This window comes from Helianthus annuus, chromosome 4 (genome assembly GCF_002127325.2).
Source record: "Helianthus annuus cultivar XRQ/B chromosome 4, HanXRQr2.0-SUNRISE, whole genome shotgun sequence".
NCBI lineage: Eukaryota > Viridiplantae > Streptophyta > Magnoliopsida > Asterales > Asteraceae > Helianthus > Helianthus annuus.
In genome coordinates, this window is record NC_035436.2 from 38,518,766 (window position 1) to 38,541,017 (window position 22,252).

At 39.3% G+C, this 22,252-nt stretch overlaps 2 long non-coding RNA genes across 2 annotated transcripts; both read left to right on the forward strand.

Annotated features, from left to right (window-relative positions):
* Nucleotides 1-15,082: 15,082 nt before the first annotated feature.
* On the forward strand, nt 15,083-15,676 carry LOC110934566. Its single transcript, XR_002588443.2, has 2 exons — nt 15,083-15,268; nt 15,353-15,676. It is a non-coding gene; the product is annotated as an uncharacterized LOC110934566 (long non-coding RNA).
* A 1,555-nt stretch (nt 15,677-17,231) lies between these two features.
* LOC118491647 lies at nt 17,232-18,424 on the forward strand. The gene is made up of 4 exons (XR_004891695.1): nt 17,232-17,529; nt 17,594-17,647; nt 17,763-17,869; nt 18,019-18,424. It is a non-coding gene; the product is annotated as an uncharacterized LOC118491647 (long non-coding RNA).
* Nucleotides 18,425-22,252: the final 3,828 nt, after the last annotated feature.

A 22,252-nucleotide genomic window follows, 5' to 3' on the forward strand; every position in this document is an offset into this window, starting at 1 on the left:
GAAGTTGTAAAGAATGATTTATTCTAAAAACGGGGTTTTTACAAGATTAAACTATTTTATGCAAAGATCCACCAAATATAAGGAGATCTACACTATAGTTTTCAGAAAAACTACAAGTTCATGTAATAATGCGATTTACATACTAGTCGACTAGTTTGATGTGTCGGAAATTGTTTGATTGAATCAAGAAATTGTTGAAGTGATTTTGTAAAAGAAAATGATACGCTTGAAAGCGTGGCCACCTCCAGTTACAGGGGAAACTCTGGCGAAATTTTTCTAAAATCTAACACTTAGAATTATTTACAAGTGTTAAACTATTTTTGAGATGTTTTCAAAATATATTTCGCCATGACTTTATTTATTAAATAATCGGAGGTGGGATTTTCACAAAAACTAAACGTGATAAATATTTATTCGATAAATATATTTTCACCACACTGTTTATGATTATTTTGTGAAAATATAAAAATATTATTTTTAGAGTAAAAATAATATTTACAAACGTTGACGAACCCAAAATAATACAAACGCTTACACGACAAACGTATAAGTTACAACGGTAATTACTATTACCACTTAATCGTTAAAACGTAACTTACGCTTTATACGGAAATATTCATAAACGCGTATTTTGTCAACGTATTATTTTGGAAAGTATTAAGTGAAGAGAAAATATAATATTTTTGAGAAAAATATTTATATTTTGGAATGAGAAGTAAAAATATATTAAGTGGGACTTAATGAGATGATACAAATACACATGTATTAAATCCCCCATCCTTGGGAAGGAAATTAATTACCAAGTATATACAAGGAACGGTTGTCTAACTGTTTCCCAAAACTTAAACTATAAAGCTAAGGCACGGCCATCCGTCTAATAGAATTAGCACATGTAGGTCGTTGCACAGCTGCCTGACATTCGGAGTACTTGGTATAGCGACGCACTGACTGTGAGTTCATGTCCCCCTTTTCTCTTAACTGTTTTCAGTTTTCTAAACTGCGGGGGTGAAATACATGTTACAATGGTTATGATTACTTTATACATGGTATGGTTAGCGTAAGGAGGGTTACTTTTAGATCATGTGAATGGGTAGGCGGAAACTTGAGGTCATTAATCCTCAGGGTAGGACCGAGGGGCAGGAGCGGTAGATCTATTTGGGTGTAGCGAGCCCAGTGCCAGGTCCAGCATAACGGACCTTGGGATGACTTTGTTCCCGACGCATAAATTTGCTAGGTTTGAGCCTTCCTACTTGCATTTCACACATATCAATGGCCTTGCAAACCGTTGGTGATCTCTTTTTCCTTATTTGCTACATACCAGGGTTTTTGATAAATACAAAGGTTTATTTACTCACTTTCGCATGAACTCGCTCAACATTATTGTTGATTTTTCAACTTACATGTATTTCAGGGAATTAAAGATCTGGCACGGTATGGCATGTTTTCCGCTGCATTAGTCACCGAGGTCATCCAGGGTTTGGGGAATGTGACTCTTTCCTGGACAAGTCACAGTCCCCGAATCATGTTATGTTATGTTATGTTTAGGGTTGTAATGTTTGTGGGACAAGTTTATGGTTGATAGGGTGTTAACCCGTTAAGACAATGTTTTGATATTTTTATTTTAATGGATGATCTTGCATATTTTTAATTCATATAGCTTTGTTATGATTAAGCTATGGTATTAAGAAGTCACACCAAATTAACCACGCTTCCGCAAAGCCAGGGTGTGACAGCTTGGTGTCAGAGCTCTGATCATAGCGAACTAGGATTCCTTCTCGAGTCTAGACTATGATCACTAGGGCTCTCACGAAAACATTTTTACTTCATACCACTTAAGTCCAGATCCAAAACCTTTTTATAAACAAATGTTGAGCGCATTTTATTTATTATTTTTAGGCTCAGTCTGGGAGGCTGAGGCTCGGTCTGAGAGACTGAGGCTCGGTCTGGGAGGCCGAGGCTCGATCTAATGGATCGAGGTAGTTGTCTAGTGGGACTAGAGAGTCAGTCTGGGAGGCTGGGAGAATTGACTAGTGGGACTAGGGAGTCAGTCTGGGAGGCTGGGAGAATTTGCTAGTGGGACTAGGGAGTCAGTCTGGGAGGCTGGGAAAAATTGGCTAGTGGGACTAGGAAGGACAGTCTGGGAGGCTGGGAGGCTAGTGGGACTAGGAGGATTATGTGATTATTATTTGGTAACTTATGTGATTACCTGATTTACTGATTATTTGTGCATATTTGTGTTTGTGTTACAGACACATGGACTCAACAGGCACGGGTGATTCGGATACCACCGGACCTTTACCCATAATATCTGACGACATTATATCCTCAGAGCACGAGGTGCATACCTCCGATTACACGAGCACTGATGACGATGACTTTCAGCCCTTCGCTCTGCCTGATGGCGCTGATGAGCCTATTGATGACCCCCCTGCTGAGTACTTACCCCTAGTTGTGATACCAGCTCCTATTCCTTTAGCCGTCTATCCCGCATATGACTTGCTACTCGACGCCGAGGCTGACGGCGATATCGATTTGTTTGAGGACGAGCCTATTGAGGATGAGATTCCGGATGCAGCCCTTCTTCCCGCTGGCGATCTTCTGATGATCGCTGACGCCCCTGCTGAGGATTCACCCGCACATTCACCGGTCCCAGACTCCTTTGAGTCTGTGGCATCCGCACCTTCTCACGAGGTGAGCGCACAGCATTTTGCACACGACTCGGATCCTGACCAGGCATCCTCTGCTGCACCTATTCCGAGCTTTGCATTTGAGCATGACGACATAGAGGATTCTGATCCCATTTTCCCTCCAGGGTTCGACCCGGATCACGACATTGAGTTTATCCCGATGGACCAGCCCATGGAGGATCCCGCTGATCCAGTTGATCCTATTGATCCTGATTTTGATTTCGAGATGGCTTTTGATGACCACGAGCCTGCCTTGGCTCCTGAGCAGGCAGCTGCTCTGGATCCTATGCCCGAGCATGACCCCGTACATGCTGGCATCCCAGTTGAGCCCGTTCTGGCTGACCCGCCCGTTGATGATCATCTGGAGGGTGATCATGTTGTTGCTATCGATCATGTTGTTGATCCACCTTTTGTAGCTGATATACCGGTTGACCATCCTGTTGCACCAGTTGACCCTGTTATTGTTCCTCCATTTGATACCATTCCACTCGAGCCTGAGCACGCACTGTTTGCAGACCACATGGATCCACCCGATGAGGATGCTCAGCACGGTTGGATACCTGCTGACGAGGATGTTCCACCTTTGCCCCCTCAGATCCCTGTTACACGACCTGTTGATTTTACTTTTCAGGTTCCTCGGTTTGTACCTCTAGCGAGGCCTGGAGAGGGCTCTTCAGCCCATCCTTTTGGGCGCGTACCGATGTCTATTCCCTTCATGCCCCAGATGTCATCTGTTCCACCCTCTACTTCACCATTTCATGTGGCACCATTTGACCCCACCAGTGAGCCTTTGCTTTGGTCTACACCACCAGCCATGCCACCTACTGATCCATACCATCCGTTTCATGTGGGACACACTATAGAGGACGTTTTGATGTCCTTCGTTCATCAGCATGAGTCACATACGCAGCGTCTCCAGGAGCTCGAGAGAGCTCAGCTGCCACCATGTTCATGCCATGGTCAGATACACTCCCCTCTTCAGCCATGTCTATCATTACCCCCAGATTTTGATGCTCGTCTCTTTATACTAGAGCAGCAGGTTGCTTCTGTTATTCGCACTCAGCAGGCTATGGAGGAGGATTGGCTTCTGTTACGCCGCTTGCTTTACCCTCACTTTCCCCCTCCTCCCCCGCCATCCGCATAGAGCTCATCAGTGCTGTATAGGTGGACGTTGGTGAGACGACAGCGATTGTGACTGCACAGCATTTTGGAGACCACTTGACGATACTGACTTTTGTTGATACTTATTTGATGTACTTGATGTATTTGACACTGACATGATATAGTTTTTGGACAGGGGTGATGTAGCCCCTATTTGATTGATGATTGTATGACACAGTGATGTACTGATACACTTACTACATTGTGGTCTCGATATATATGGCAATCGCAGTATTCTCACCATATCTGATTCACTTGATTGCTTATTTATATTTTTGTGACATGGGATGTTGGGACATGGGATGTTGTGTATATAATACTTGTGACATGGGATGTTGGGACATGGGATGTTGTGTGTATAATATTTGTGACATGGGATGTTGTGTGTATAATAATCGTAACATGGGATGTTGTGTGTGATGTATTGATAACATGAGATGTTATGTGCTATTACTATTACTATATACGTATGCTTACTATGGCCTGACCGACGTACACATCTTTAGAAGATGCCGCCAAGACGTCAACCTCAGCCAATGCCCACTACTCAGGACGAACTACAGCAAGTCATTGCTGCTGCTATTGCTAATATGCTGCCTCTCAAGGAGGAATGAGTGGAAGCAACTCCGGCAACACGGGCAACAACAACAATCCACCACATGGGTGCACTTACAAACAATTCCTGGACTGTAAGCCAGTAAACTTCGATGGCACAGGAGGTGCTGTCTCCTTCGTTCGCTGGGCTGAGAAAACTGAGTCCATACTTCGCATGAGCAAATGCAAGCTGGATCAACAAGTCACTTATATCTCAGGGCTATTTGTGGATGGAGCCCTATCCTGGTGGAATCTACAAGTCCAGACACTTGGCGAAGCTGCTGCTTACGCGCTGACCTGGACTGAGTTGAAAGAACTCATGCGTAAAAAGTACTGTTCTCGCGCCGAAATTCAGAGATTGGAGACCGAGTTCTGGCATCTAAAAATGGAAGGTTCAAAGATAGCTGAGTACGTCCAGAGATTCCACGACTTGTCGCATGTGGTACCCTACATGGTTACGCCTGAGTTCAAGAGAATTGAACGCTTCATTTGGGGATTAGCTCCTCAGATCATCAGCATGGTGACCTCCTCCAAACCTGCAACTATCACAGAAGCCATTGATTTGAGTGTGGCTCTCACCGAAGAGGCGATTCGTTTGAACAAGTTTGATGAAGCTGAGCCCAAGAAAAAGGAGACTCATGTGGAGTCATCTGGAGGAAACAAGAGGAAGTTTTCAAATTTCAAGCAGGGCACCGGGATGGTGGTTAAGAAAGGAGAATCGAATGCGCCAGCTCAAGATACAGCTGGTGGGAGAAAGAAAAGTAAGGGATATATGGGTGCACAACCCAAGTGCAACTCATGCCAACGACATCACTCTGGTCGTTGTGGGTTAAAGGTTTGTGAAGCATGTGGGAAGGCTGGCCACCTGAAGGAGACTTTTTGGGCCACTGCTGGCCGGGGAGGCCAAGGAGGATATGGGAATAGGAACAACCGTGGTGGTGCTGGGAACCGCCCACAAGGAAACCAGGGAGGTGATGGAAATCGTGCCAATCATGCTAACCAAGTGGGTGCCATGAATCGAAATCAGGGAAACAACCAAGCGGGAAACAATGGTGGGAACGGGCAGAGGCCCGGATGTTTTAACTGCGGTGATGTTGGGCATTACAAAAGGAATTGCCCAGAATTGAACCAAGCACGCGGAAGAGTTTTCAACATAGAAGCAAGGGAAGCGCGCCAGGATCCCAATGTTGTCACTGGTACGTTCCCTGTAAACCAACGCTATGCATCCGTTTTGTTTGATACTGGTGCCGATTACAGCTTCGTATCGCTAGAATTTAAGAATATGCTTGGTTTAGCCGCTAGTAAATTAGATATTCCATACTTGATTGAATTAGCGAATGGGAAGTTAGTAGAGGCTAACGAGGTGATTCGAGGTTGCGTAATCGAATTGGGAGAGCGTGAGTTCGCTCTGGATCTACTACCAGTCCAGTTGGGAAGCTTCGACGTGGTAGTAGGGATGGATTGGTTATCGAGTAACAAGGCCGAGATAGTTTGTCACGAGAAGATTATTCGTATCCCGACCGATGATGGTGAGACCATTGTTGTTCATGGGGAGAAGCGTGAGACGCCGTTAAGGATGATTAGCTGCCTGAAAGCGAGAAAGTGTTTGCAGAAAGGATATGTTGCTTTTCTAGCACACATTGTGGATAAAAAGGCTGCTGAGCCGAAGATCGAAGACATCCCTGTCGTAAGGGAATATCCAGAAGTCTTTCCTGAAGATTTGCCTGGATTGCCGCCTCAGAGGCAAGTAGAGTTCCGCATAGACTTAGTTCCAGGCGCCGCGCCTGTGGCTAAGGCACCTTATAGACTTGCTCCGTCTGAGATGCAGGAACTGTCAACACAACTTCAGGAGTTGCTCGATAAGGGGTTTATCCGACCAAGCTTCTCGCCTTGGGGAGCTCCAGTTTTGTTTGTCAAAAAGAAGGACGGTAGTTTCCGTATGTGCATTGACTACAGAGAGTTGAACAAGCTGACGATCAAGAATAGGTATCCCCTGCCAAGAATCGATGATCTGTTTGACCAACTTCAAGGTTCAAGTTTCTATTCAAAGATCGATCTTCGATCTGGATACCATCAGCTACGGATACAGGAGGAGAGTATCCCAAAGACAGCCTTCAGAACTCGATATGGACACTACGAGTTTCTCGTTATGCCGTTTGGTTTGACAAACGCACCTGCAGTGTTCATGGATTTGATGAATCGGGTTTGCAAGCCGTACTTGGATAAGTTCGTGATCGTATTCATCGATGATATTTTGATTTATTCAAAGACGAAGGCTGAGCACGAGCAGCATCTTAGAGCCATTCTGGAGCTGCTAAAGAAAGAACAGTTGTACGCCAAATTCTCTAAGTGCGAGTTTTGGCTAAGGGAAGTGCAATTCCTTGGGCACGTGGTAAACGGAGATGGAATCCACGTGGATCCCACCAAGATCGAGGCGATCAAGGATTGGGAAACGCCAAAGACGCCAACCGAGATTCGGCAATTCTTGGGTTTGGCTGGCTATTATCGAAGGTTCATTGAGAACTTTTCAAAGATCGCCCAACCATTGACGTTCCTCACTCAGAAGGACAAGAAGTTTGATTGGGGAATCAAACAGGAGGAAGCATTTCAGGTATTGAAGGATAAGCTTTGCAACGCGCCAATCTTAGCTCTACCAGAAGGTACTGATGATTTTGTGGTATACTGCGACGCCTCGCGTCAAGGATTGGGTTGTGTGTTGATGCAACGTCAAAAGGTTATTGCCTACGCGTCACGCCAACTGAAGGTACACGAAAAGAATTATACCACGCACGATTTGGAGCTTGGCGCAGTGGTTTTCGCTTTAAAGATCTAGAGACACTACCTTTATGGTACGAAGTGTACGATCTTCACCGATCACAAGAGCCTCCAGCACATATTCAACCAGAAGGAGTTGAACATGAGGCAAAGACGATGGGTCGAGTTGCTGAACGACTATGACTGTGAGATAAAGTATCATCCAGGGAAGGCGAATGTGGTCTCCGACGCCCTAAGTCGTAAGGAGAGGATCAAACCCATAAGGGTTAGAGCTTTGGAGATGATCATTCAGACCGATCTTTCCTCGCGCGTTCGTGCAGCGCAACAAGAAGCTCTCAAGGAAATAAACCTTGAAGAAGAGTATCTCCGTGGGATGGAGAAGTTATTGGTACCAAACAAGGAAGGAACATTGTGTTTTGAGAAAAGGATTTGGGTTCCTTTGTTTGGTGGTTTAAGGAAGGTTATTTTCGATGAAGCTCACAAATCGCGGTACTCTATCCACCCGGGAGCGGATAAGATGTACCAGGATCTTAAAGATTACTATTGGTGGCCTCGGATGAAAGGCGATGTTGCTGTTTATGTGAGCAAATGTTTAACATGCGCCAAGGTTAAGGCGGAATACCAGAAACCTTCGGGACTTCTGCAGCAACCAGAGATCCCCAAGTGGAAGTGGGAACAAATCTCTATGGATTTTATTACGAAGTTGCCAAGAACGCCAAGAGGCCATGACACTATTTGGGTAATAGTGGACCGTTTAACGAAGTCAGCACACTTCCTACCTATCCGAGAGAAGGATAATACGAGCAAACTGGCCGAAATTTACATGAGAGAGATTGTTACACGCCATGGAGTACCTCTCTCGATTATCTCTGATAGAGACGGAAGGTTCGTGTCAAGGATATGGCAATCCTTCCAGGAAGCTTTTGGCTCCAAGTTGAATATGAGCACAGCTTTTCACCCGCAGACCGACGGTCAAAGCGAGCGGACGATTCAGACGTTAGAAGACATGCTGAGAGCGTGTGTGATGGATTTGGGCGGTAGCTGGGATAAGCATTTGCCTTTGGTTGAGTTTTCATACAACAACAGCTACCACACCAGTATTGGTGCCGCGCCATTCGAAGCTTTATGTGGGCGCAAGTGCAGATCGCCGCTTTGTTGGGCTGACGCAGGTGATAGACAATTGGTTGGTCCTGAAATGGTCCAGGAAACCACCGACAAGATCGCACAGATCCGAGATCACATCAGCGCGGCTCATGACAGGCAGAAAGCCTACGCGGATCGAAGCAGGAAACCTCTAGAGTTTGAGGTTGGTGAGATGGTTTTGTTGAAGGTATCACCCTGGAAGGGTGTGGCACGCTTTGGGAAACGTGGGAAGTTGAACCCGAGGTATATTGGACCATTCAAGATCTTGGAGAGAATCGGGTTAGTAGCATACAAGTTGGACCTACCTGCCGAACTAAATGGTGTTCACGATACATTTCATGTATCCAATCTGAAGAAAAGTCCAACACAAGATAACGTTGCCATTCCTACCGACGAAATTCATGTTGATGACACGCTCCACTTCGTTGAAGAACCTGTTGAGGTCACGGATTGGAAAGTGAACAAGACCCGCCGGAGCAGTGTCAAGCTCGTCAAAGTTCGTTGGAATGCTAGAAATGGTCCTGAATTCACTGGGAGCGTGAGGACCGAATGAAAGAGAAATACCCCCACTTATTTCCTGAGAACCCTGCTTCTACAAGCAGAACTTAAAATTTCGGGACGAAATTTTTCTAACGGGGGGAGAATGTGACAACCCTCACTAAACCAGGTATCCGTACGATTTAATTAATAATTAATTACTGCTTAATTACTGTGCTTAACTGAAATTGCCGACGAACTGCTACTTGATTTCTAGTACTTGTATATTCCTGCATCATACTTTGATTTCCGTCACTACTTTATTTACAAGTTGAACCTTAGTGACAAACATGATGCACTAAAAGCACAGCAGCATTTGAACGGATAACCTATTGAACATGCTGATAAAGCCAGCATCAGGCAGACACTGCCTCTAAGGCCTGTATGAGCCAGAATTATTTGACTACACCCATAGTGTGTGTAGGGATACAAGGGTTGTAGAATTGCGTCTCTAGGAATAAGATATAATGATTGGATGTGCGTAAAACGTACTCTAAGCACAAAACACAGCACTTTTATTAACATACCAACTTCTAGCTAACTAATAAAGTGCCAAAACATGAGGAAGTATTCCTGACACTTTGCAGAATAAGATGTGTCGCTAAAAATATTATTTACGACGCTTAAAAGCTTACTTAAGCACTTTAACGGATTACAATCCAACCGAACAACCGGACTATACCCGGAGCATGAAAATATTGCCATAAGTATTGTTGGTCTTTTTCTGAGCCAGTTAGGGTCCTTGATTACCCTAACACCCGTATTATAACGCATCACACCACTAACCGAGTTAACCCCTATCTAACTTGGTTTAAAGTAACTAGTCACTAACTATACAATTGAAATCAAACCAAATGACCCCCCCCCTTGGGCCGATCGGTCACAATGTGACCAAAGAGAGTACACTTTTGATTATTATAATGGTTTATGTCTAAAATCTAGTAGACACATTAACCCTTGGACATATGGCACTTGATTTGTCTATAAAATCAACACTAAGCACATGAGATCATTCACACCACAATCACCAACAAAACTTTTTCTCTCCTCTCCCATCCACTCTCGGCCGAACACCCACACTTCCATCCATCCATTTTCGAGTCTTGTTCAATCCATTCCAAGCATATACAAGCCTTTCGGGTCACGTATTAGGAGCCTCAGAGCAAACGGAAGCGGAAGGACCTCTTTTTCTTGCTTTTATCCACCTCATTTTCGCCTAGATTCTTCCCTAGCCCCGAGCTAGAGGCATAATGCTTAAATCTCATTCTCGAACATATCTAAGGTGGTTAATAAGAATTATAACGGTTAAAAGTCGGAAACATGCATTTTGAATCTTTAAAGTTTACTAAAACTTGAACCTTGTTGGATAAAAGATCATAACTTGTGTAAAAGTTGTAGTGTTTAAATATGGTGATTATTTAGGCCCGATCTACGATGTGGTGGCTCGGATCATCGTTTAACCCGACTTTGTTAAGATCATAGATCTTGACATAAGCTTGTTTCTATCGGTACGAGGGTTAAAAGGTGAAACTCTACCACACGAGAAACATGAACTTGTGTAAAAGTATTTTTACTAGTAAGATGGTGTTTAAAACTAGCGGATCTACGTATGTGCAAGTGGTATTTACGTAGAACCAAGTGTCGAGAAAATCATGTTTTATAAAAAGTCGGATGACAAACTAATGAATATGATTTTACAAACCACAAGTGTATAAACACTTGTGAAATAAGAAGTTTCGACAAAATAACAATCTTTGAGAAAGATGACGGGAAGTTGTAAAGAATGATTTATTCTAAAAACGGGGTTTTTACAAGATTAAACTATTTTATGCAAAGATCCACCAAATATAAGGAGATCTACACTATAGTTTTCGGAAAAACTACAAGTTCATGTAATAATGCGATTTACATACTAGTCGACTAGTTTGATGTGTCGGAAATTATTTGATTGAATCAAGAAATTGTTGAAGTGATTTTGTAAAAGAAAATGATACGCTTGAAAGCGTGGCCACCTCCAGTTACAGGGGAAACTCTGGCAAAATTTTTCTAAAATCTAACACTTAGAATTATTTACAAGTGTTAAACTATTTTTGAGATGTTTTCAAAATATATTTCGCCATGACTTTATTTATTAAATAATCGGAGGTGGGATTTTCACAAAAACTAAACGTGATAAATATTTATTCGATAAATATATTTTTCACCACACTGTTTATGATTATTTTGTGAAAATATATAAATATTATTTTTAGAGTAAAAATAATATTTACAAACATTGATGAACCCAAAATAATACAAACGCTTACACGACAAACGTATAAGTTACAACGGTAATTACTATTACCACTTAATCGTTAAAATGTAACTTACGCTTTATACGGAAATATTCATAAACGCGTATTTTGTCAACGTATTATTTTGGAAAGTATTAAGTGAAGAGAAAATATAATATTTTTGAGAAAAATATTTATATTTTGGAATGAGAAGTAAAAATATATTAAGTGGGACTTAATGAGATGATACAATTACACATGTATTAAATCCCCCATCCTTGGGAAGGAAATTAATTACCAAGTATATACAAGGAACGGTTGTCTAACTGTTTCCCAAAACTTAAACTATAAAGCTAAGGCACGGCCATCCGTCTAATAGAATTAGCACATGTAGGTCGTTGCACAGCTGCCTGACATTCGGAGTACTTGGTATAGCGACGCACTGACTGTGAGTTCATGTCCCCCTTTTCTCTTAACTGTTTTCAGTTTTCTAAACTGCGGGGGTGAAATACATGTTACAATGGTTATGATTACTTTATACATGGTATGGTTAGCGTAAGGAGGGTTACTTTTAGATCATGTGAATGGGTAGGCGGAAACTTGAGGTCATTAATCCTCAGGGTAGGACCGAGGGGCAGGAGCGGTAGATCTATTTGGGTGTAGCGAGCCCAGTCCCAGGTCCAGCATAACGGACCTTGGGATGACTTTGTTCCCGACGCATAAATTTGCTAGGTTTGAGCCTTCCTACTTGCATTTCACACATATCAATGGCCTTGCAAACCATTGGTGATCTCTTTTTCCTTATTTGCTACATACCAGGGTTTTTGATAAATACAAAGGTTTATTTACTCACTTTCGCATGAACTCGCTCAACATTATTGTTGATTTTTCAACTTACATGTATTTCAGGGAATTAAAGATCTGGCACGGTATGGCATGTTTTCCGCTGCATTAGTCACCGAGGTCATCCAGGGTTTGGGGAATGTGACTCTTTCCTGGACAAGTCACAGTCCCCGAATCATGTTATGTTATGTTATGTTATGTTTAGGGTTGTAATGTTTGTGGGACAAGTTTATGGTTGATAGGGTGTTAACCCGTTAAGACAATGTTTTGATATTTTTATTTTAATGGATGATCTTGCATATTTTTAATTCATATAACTTTGTTATGATTAAGCTATGGTATTAAGAAGTCACACCAAATTAACCACGCTTCCGCAAAGCCAGGGTGTGACAGATTTATATTATGGGGTAATCAAGTAAGGCAGACACGAATTATTATATTGAAGATATATTCTACTATAACACCAAAATAACAGACTAATTTAAGGTTGTATCTGAATTTTGGCTTCGCTTTGGCTTTGACCAAAATTCAGACATTATGAACGTACATAAGTAACAGAGTGTCTTGATGTTCTAAATAAATTTGGCTTCGCTTTGGCTTTGACCAAAATTTATGCATTATGAACATACATAATAGACTGACTTATTGTTCTACATGAACTTTGGCTTCGCTTTGGCTTTGACCAAAATTCATGTATTATGAACATACGTAAATAAAAACAAAACTTAATGTTCTGCCTAAACTTTGGCTTCGCTTTGCTTTGGCTTTGACCAAATTTCAGGCATAATGAACGATATAAATAATAGACCGTCTTTAGTGTTCTACATGAACTCTGGCTTCGCTTTGGCTTTGACCAAAATTCATATATTATGAACACACATAAATATAGACTGTCTCAATGTTCTACATGAACTTTGGCTTCGCTTTGGCTTTGACCAAAATTCATGTATCATGATGAACATACATGCACAATAAGGTAAAGCACATAAATATAACATAACACCTTTGGGCCAGAAATGAAATATTTATGTAAATTATGCTAATACAGATAATTACATGAGATGGCATAACTAAAGCTTCAATGTTTAATCAAATGATATCTCGTTGGTTCAATCATCGATCATTGAAGTTCGCCATTTAACTTGCATACTTAAGTTGGACCATTCACAAGTTAGTCCCAAATCAGAGCAAAAATAAGTAAATAAAAGAATATATTAAAATTCATATAATTTTCTTTAAATAGTAGAAAATTAACTGACAACGAATTGGTTGCTTAGATTTAATTTGGTAATAAGCCATAAAGTAACTTTGAAATATAAATGGCTTCATAAAACCAAATCCATTTAAAACCAATATATCTAATGATATTGATCAGCACGAAGAAGCTAATTATAAAATATGTCAACTTAGAATATTCATGAATAGACAAAATAAATTTACTAGAGTAAATAATTCCATTCAATTTTCCTCATGATAACATCACATCAATTTATAATAGACAATAGCTTGAATTCATTAATTATAATTTATAAGACAACATGGTAATTCACTTTCTAAGAAAGGAGTTCGAATGCTAATGAATATTAAGATAGGAGAAATAAGTGGCAAAGCCATGATAACAATAATTATCAATGTTTCATAGAAGGAAATGTGAACTCAAAAGACACATACCACTTTTAAGATAATAATGGCATCGAAACCCAAGCATTTAGAATTCCAAAGTAAATGCATATTCATTTCAAAAAAGTAATCCATCAGTTTTGTTTTGAGTTACATAAATAATGATACCGTAAATCGATTTTTGAATCAGCGATTCATCGATTAGCTTTTGCTAACTTAGTTGAATTTCGCAAATCAAATTAGATGACTGAATGATATAATCAACATCGCTCTGATACCACATGTTGATTATATCTATAAACATGAGTCAAAATATAGAACCTAATCATATTTATTCAATCATAACGTAAATATAGATACCAAGTTAGAGGCACTTACTTGTGGGAGTGGTCATCTTTGAAGACGAAGATAAGGTCATGATTCCCGTTATGGTACTTTGGGTTGATGGATCACCTTAGAGAGAATTTTAGTATTGGTGTTCTTATGAAGTTGTTCATCTCTTATGATCAAATATATATATAACATCAAAATGAATGATGATCATGAATAGTGATCGTTTATGAAAACTCTTTACATTCTCTATTAAAGGTACCTAAAGGGAAATCATAATTGCCCCTTAAACTAATCAATAATTACAATTACTACCATCAAGTAATTGTCGGGGACTAGTTATGTCACATTGGTAATGTTACCAAATGATCCGTAAGGCCACATCAACGGGTTATTTCTAACAGGGTTAGCACGGCCCCATGTTGGTTTGTCTTTTCCTGTTGTCTCTTTATGCAGGGAATCTTGATTGGGCAAGGCCCCATGCTTGGTGGGCATTGCCCCATACCTAAGCTTCTGTTTTTGTTATTTTATTGTTTTGGATGTGGATGGGGGTTCGACAGGTCGTGTCAATCCTTCTTCTTTGTATTTGTGTTGTTTATGTTGTTAATTTGTTCCTTTTATTTGTTAAATCTCTTTTGATCCTGTAAATTAAAAGTAAACAAAGAAACATGCTTTTGTCAACATTAGTACCGAAAAAGGATCGATTTTATGTTTTATTTGATGTAATTTATATCTTATATTTTGCGCACATCAATAACCCAACACTAAAAGAGAATGATGTTTGAGCGGGAAAACACTAAAATTGGTTGTGATGTGTCTGCTAGTTAATTGTTTTATTAGATAGCATAGATTTGGAAGGAAAGGGGTCATGTTGTGGTGTCCTCCTTAAGAGGACGTCAAAGTGATAAGTGTGTACTCTATAATTAAAAGGTTAAGAATTTAAATTTTACAGTTTACGTAGTGTGAGGTATTTGTAACAAAATATTCTTGGATTTGCTTTTTTTTAGAAAAAAAAAAAAAAAAAAAAAAAGACGACTTTGGGGTGAGCGATGAATGAGAGAGAGAATTTTCCTTTAGAAAAAAAGGACTTTCCTATTAATCACTCATTTAATTTCTGCCACATATGCATTCAACCCCCCACTTTGTCTATATACAGAGAGAGAAACACACCACTGATGGAAATACTCCGAGTTGAAAAAATGGATCACACACTTGTTCCTGTTCTTTGTTGCTTTTTGTTGATTTCAACTGCTTTAGCGAATTCTGGCGAAGAACCTACAAGTAAAACCTTCACAATGTTTCAAGGTTTGGATATATCTTTTTTTCACACTTAATTGTTGATGCTAGACTTGATTCACTAAACTAATCATTTATATGAACTGCATACAGCCTCATTGTCTCGGTCACCTCACGATTTTGGGCGTAACACAGCTCCGGGTAACCGTCGTCCGCCGCCTCCACGTAAATCTCATAACGCTGCGTATGGAAAATACGTCTATGAGCTTCCTCCACCTGCACAGCGTAACTAGGTTATCGCCAAGCACAAATTACACATGATTACATTAGCCAAATATTATATAAATATCAAATGTTACTGGTGATGTATCCATTGGTTAAATTTCCTTTTCTTTTTGGTTTTTAAAATAAATATGTATGCTCTTATTTGTATGGTGAAGTTTAAGTGAGAAACTTATGATAATTAGATCAAATGCTTCCTACTTTTCTGTTAAATAGGGAACAAATTTGTTTCTGTATTTTTCTATCATTTTATGAAGTCGGTGCGCAATTTATTTGAAGAACACGGCAATACACATCCACACACCATCTTAGCCACACCCACTTGAAATATGAGGTTGAACCACTCACACTTAAAAGCCCCAACTGCAAGTTGTATAAATCAAGGACATATTAGAACACTATAATTTCAACTGTAGAATGGAATTAAAATTGGGTTTTTTTTTTTTTTTTTTTTTTCATATTTCCTCTTAAAAACCTTACCCAAGCCGAAATGAAAATTGCATATTTCCTCTCTTCTATTAAAATAAAAAAATTACCCTTTTCAAACTTAAAAGATCCTATAAATCAAGGACACATTAGAACACGGCAATACACATCCACACATCATTTTATGAAGTCAGTGCGTAATTTTTTTTTGAAGAACACGGCAATACACATAGCTTTCTCATCAAAAGGTTGACGCATTTAGTCAAGCTATTTAAAACACAAGGCTCCATGGTTGTTCATTGAGTGCAACTTTATTCTTGGTCATGTAAAGGCTTATTAGTTGGTGAACATAAATCAAATAATGCAAGGCCAGAGATAATATATGTCAACGGATAAAAAAGACAAGAAGATATTTGGTGTATTATAGTTTGGGTCAGTCCTCTTTAAATCTCTGGGTCCGTTAGAGCTTACACCAAAGACCGAATAGATATATGTATCTTATTCTGGGTCCACATGATAATTATATATATATATATATATATATATATATATATATATATATATATATATATTAAACCCATTAAGTCTAACCACCTTCCAAATCCATCTCTACTGTCGGATCTTGCTGAGATTAAATCTCAGCCGCTTAAACTCACAAAAACCCCCTCCCATGGCGGTTTAGAGCGGTTGTTTGCGGTTTCCCCAGCAGGTGGTTACCTCCACCTTTTCCTGCCCATTATCTCCACAACTTAGGTAGTTGCCAATGATCTCTAGATCAAGTGGTGGAGGACTTGCATTTCTCTTGAGAGATGCAGGTTCGACTCCCACTTGGTGCAGAGTGAGGCACTGGTGGGCAATGATAGGAGACCCAGGGAAACCTGGGTTGGATCCTTAAGCCAAACGGGTTTTACCGATAATTTCACTGTCGTGCCTACGGGCGGGTGGGTTACCGGGTTTTCCCCGGAATTAGTGGTGGACTCGGGTTACTCTCGGAGTACTCCATTTTTTCAGTGGGTGCCCCGAAAGTGCTCGGGATTGAGTTTGTTGGCCGTTCAAAAAATTATTATATTATTGTTCATAGTGCAATAACTGTCAATTTTGAGACTTTAAACTATTTTCGCTTTGATGTGGACCATTTAAATCATGCAGTTATTACTGGGATTTAATCCTAACCAGAATAATGGGCAGTTATTTTTTAAGTATAGTAGTTTCTACCGTATACAGTTTTAACCCCCCTCTCCACATTTCTCTCCACTTTTATCTTACTCTAACTCAACTGTCTAGACTTTAAAGCCTTCTTTCCTCCCCTATATTTTCATTCTCCCATCGGCCATCACTATCAAATTCCTTCAGTTTTATCCTCAATGAATACATGGTCTGGCAATTGACTGGAGGCAGAGGTTTGAGACGTGATTGGTTGTTTACCATTGTTTGTAGTTTTTATTCTCCCAAAATTCCTATCGCTGATTCAAAATCCATATAATACGGCGAGTGAGATTGAAAAATCCATCCAATGAGCAAGTGCAAAACAAGACGCATTCCAATCAGAGGTTTCAACAGGAAATCCAATTTGACGCATTCTGATCTCCTCCATCCCCGAATCCATTAATTTCCACCCCCAGGTACACAATACGGATTTTTTTATTTACGATGTTTCTTTTCTAAATATGAAGTTTTGTCTTGAAGGATGGAGAAATGCTTAGGGTTTACAATGGAATCGAATCCCGGAAGAAGTTCTAGGTTTGATCGTTACAAATTTTGTTCATTTATTGCAGTTGGAATTGAAAGGCATTTGATTAACTAATGTTTTTTTTGTTCATCTATTGCAATTGTTGTTTTTCTTCTTGTGGAAAAGGTTGTTAGGACTTAGGTATGTTGAAGAAAGGTTAGGAGGAGTAAATTCATGGGGTCATGGTCACCATCACCATAGGAAGACCGAAGCAGAAAATACCTTATGCACTGGTAAGATGGATTTCAGCCTAAATTTAGGGTTTTAAGTTGTGTTTTTAGGTTTTATATGATTGCTTTGTGTAGTAGGACCTGAAACACTTTGATTTTGTATTAATTCATAGGTTACTTTTGAAATTGATGTGTCCATTTTGATATTATAGATACACAAATGCATGATTAGTTTCACAAAGGCTCCTACAAAGACGGAGCCACTTTCAAGCCAAAGAAAACATACATACAACTCTCAAGTCGATCCATCCAAATAAACGGGTATTTTCATGGATGTTGGATCTGCAATCGCGCTCACTGTCCTATTCCTCATCAGCGGCGGCAATAGTAGCGGTGCGAACGATTCAAGAAGGTCAGAGAAGCAACTGGAAATGAAAAGACATCAAATTTGTTTACAATTCTTCTCTTCTCGATCTTATATTTCACAGAGTGCGTACTCTCTCCCTCTCTCAGATTATGCACATTTTATCTGTTTTCTATAAATCTACTTGTGATCGCATTGAGTGAAATCTGTAATTGGATAAAAGTGTGTCGCATTTGAAATTATGCACTTCCTGTAGCACTGTTTGAATGAGGAAGTATCTCATACAAGGAATGTTAAGAAGTTATGAATCGATATGAATAAAGGATGTTACATCTGAAATTATGAATTTTTATATCATCCACTTTGACCAATAATTTAAGTGTTTTATACCTGTGTAATGTTTGATTTCAAATCAGTATGAGATTTTTGGGTTTAATTTTTTTATTTATAGATGCATAGACTAAGAATGATTATCATCTGTGAGTTCTCTAAAGCTTTATGGAGAAGGGTGAAAGTGATGGGTGATTTTAATGATGCTCCTGATGATTGGCCTGATATAGATCATTATGTTGAAGGGCAGGGTAATTCTAAGTCTATTTGGAGTATAATAAGGAAACTTGTATTGGCTGTTGTGGTTTATTTGATATGTCAAGAAATGAATAACAGGATTTTTACTGATAAGAAAAGGTCTGTTCAGATGTTATGTGATTAGGTTAGAGAGGTGGTTCGGTTAAGGCTAATGGGTTTAACTTATAAAATGTCTAAGAACGAGTTGACGCTAGCCCGCGCGTTGCGGCGGGATGTTAATTTTGAATGTCCTTAATGTCAATACATGAGACGCGAAAATTATAAAGTTTATGCAAAACAATCTTTTCAAAAAGGATAACAACTCAATATGTAGATAACAAAACGTATTACTAATACATATCCATTAAAATATTGTATATATCTACTCTTGGTCTTCAAAATTCATTAGATCTTAATTATAACATCATATCCATTAAAAAAAATTGTATATATTTACTCTTGCCAAATTCATTAGATCTTAATCATAGCACCAGAACAACACCTTGAGTCTCCTTTCCGGCCTTTTGAAAGCAAACGTAAGAATCAAAAACTAAGACTGCGTCATTTCAGTAAAGAATCAGCAATATTATTAAACTCTCTTTACCACCGGTTTTGTTACAGTTGCACATCTTTTCCCATATAGAATGGGCCTTCAAGGGTGCTACTTTCTACACCCCCTCTATTTACTTTTTTCACCCCCCTTCTCTCACATACTTACAGGTGGGGCCTGCGTGGGACCGACAGTTTTCCTCTCACAAGGGGGGGTGTAATCAGGAAGGAGGGGGGTGTGTATAGAATGGGCCTTCAATATAAGAAAGAAGATTTCATCAACCATACTAAAGAACCCCAAATTAAAAAGTTGTAAAAATAAAATAAAGGTTTAATAAAACAAATTAACATGGTTTTTTCAAGATTAATTAACCATGTTAAACTGTTTTACGTCACAATCAAAATCTTATTTGTCAATAAATTTAAGCATAGAAATCGAAACCGAGATCACACAAACAAAAATAAATATTAACACATTGGTTAGTTGATTTAGTTTCTCTTTCTGGAATGATATATTATATACTTTGTTAAACTTAAAATCTTTTAAGTAGATCTTTAATAAGATATTACATTAATCAATAAAAGGGACGATGGTAAAACTATGTGCAAGTACCAAACAAATAAAACCATTCAAAAACAACCATTCACCTTAGGAGAGGAGAAGAAGCCACCACCACAGAAAAACAATTATTGAAAAACATAATTCACATTCACATCTCCACCCTTCAATTCTACACACACTCAACACAGTGTCATCACCGTCGTCTCAACAGCACCGCCAGCGAACCGCCACTACCACCGCCCAACTTTTGTAACCACATTTTTTTTGTTTCATCACTCTCTAAACACTAAACCCTTCATCGATCTCTCTCCGGTTGCTTCGTAGCCCCATGGCTGGAAAACTATCACTCGATCTGGCACTCTTTTCCCTTTATGTGAACATGGAAACTACCACTCTCCCAATAAAGACTCATTCCCATCCATGTTCATGCTTCGGATGCATCATGCAGGCTCATGAATCAAATACCTCCCATAAATCCTGTCAAATACTTCTAGTAGAAGCGTAACCGCCATGGCCTGAGATTTTGGTGGCGGTAAGGGTTATATAGGGTGTGAAACGGTAGCAAATGACAGGGTAACGATTGTTGGAGAAGACATGGCAGTTTGGTTAAAATCCTTCGAACAGTGCGTCGATTTTTGTCAACTTTAGTCGCAACGGCTTTTGAATGTTCTTGTCGGTTGACATTGTTGGTGGATTGCGATGGTGGTTATCCGGCGGGGTAATAGGGGTGCGTGTTTTTGGTAGGGCAGGAATGCGATTAAGACCATGTGTAGTGGTAACTTGTTATAATGCCCCCACCATGGGGCATTATTCGACACGTGGCAACCCAGTCAGCATGGGGCATTATAGCATAAAGTGGTGTAGTGGGGATAATGCCCCTTTCAATCCTTAAAAAAAAAAAAAAAAAAACAAAGTGATTTCTCATTGGTGGGTCAACTCAAGTCATACCTCTAACAAGTGCAAAATGGCGTTATAATTATAATGCCCAAGCAAATTTTTTTCCCCCATAATGCCCCATAATGCCCTATGTAATGGAAGAGTGGGCGTTTTTTTTTTTTTGTTATAATGCCCCCATAATGCCCCATAATGCCCCACTACACATGGTCTAAAAATGAATAATGATGGTTGTCTGATACGTCACGTTGTCTTAAGAAGTTTAAATGGATATATTAATTTTAACGGATGGTAAAAATAAACAATGGTCATTGTTCTCATTCGACGCGTTGTGTTTACGTGGATATCTTAATTTTACAGTCGCAACTGTTTCGAAAACATATGTCTGAAGTTGCAACAAATGGGTACACCGTTTTGTAATGCAAAAACTAATTTATTTAATATATTATTTTCATAGATGTTATTACTTATTAAGATGTGTTTATTAATTTAAAAGGTGTAATGTCAAGAGACACATCAACTAAGTTAGACAATGATACCTTAAGTTACTTTTTGTATAAGGGTATAATGTGCTAAGGGCTGCTGAGGTCTAGAAGTTTAAAGTTTGAGGATCTGTTTATTTGGAATGAAGGATAGAAATTATATGGCTTTTGGGGAATGGTTTGGGAGTTGGGTTTTGTTGATAATGTGGAGGTATTTTGGGAATTTTGGTGAGTGGTTCTCTTTTACCAAGAAAGAATGATTATCAGGTTCCGTTTCTTATTCTAAATTATTTGTCGCTTGATACGATTGTATATTTGAATTGTTGAATTTATAGGGTGGTTGTTGACGGTTTTTATTTGGTTGAGTTGCTCTTGTATTTGAGTGAGTCACTTCCATATTATACAAAGATATCTGGATACTTTGTTTAGAACAGGTTCAATCTTGCATGTCAGATGCTCCACAAATGCCCTAAGGAGATCTAGAATCATGGAATGTGATGAATACTGTGGATATTGTCTGATCAAATGCCATACAGAGATGCCAATTAACAGTCAATTTGAAAACTACAGTTGCAGATGTAAGTGCCTTTTTTATCTTATCGCATACAATTGTCGATTCAAATTATTTTGACCTAAAATAATTTGTAATCACTAAATAACATTATATTATACGATTGCAAAGCTTCATACCATAAGACTCAACCAAATTTGAATTCAAGGTTATTTTTTTTTGTTTTTATCTTTCTTCTTCATAACACGACATAACAGTTTTTTGCTCAATTTGATCTCACAATTTGATTTGTGTTCTTGTAATCATCAAGTTATTGTTATTCTTTTAAACACAACAATGAGTGGTTCAATGTTCTTCTTCATACAACAATTTCCTGTGGCAAAGGTTGTTGGGTAATCAAGTTTGTTTACGGGTCAGATCAGAACCCAGTCAGCAGGTTAATGGGTCAATTGGGTTTGAGAGATTGTTGGTTGTTGAAACTTGGGCTGCCAACACAGACTAGAACCCAAACTCGTTC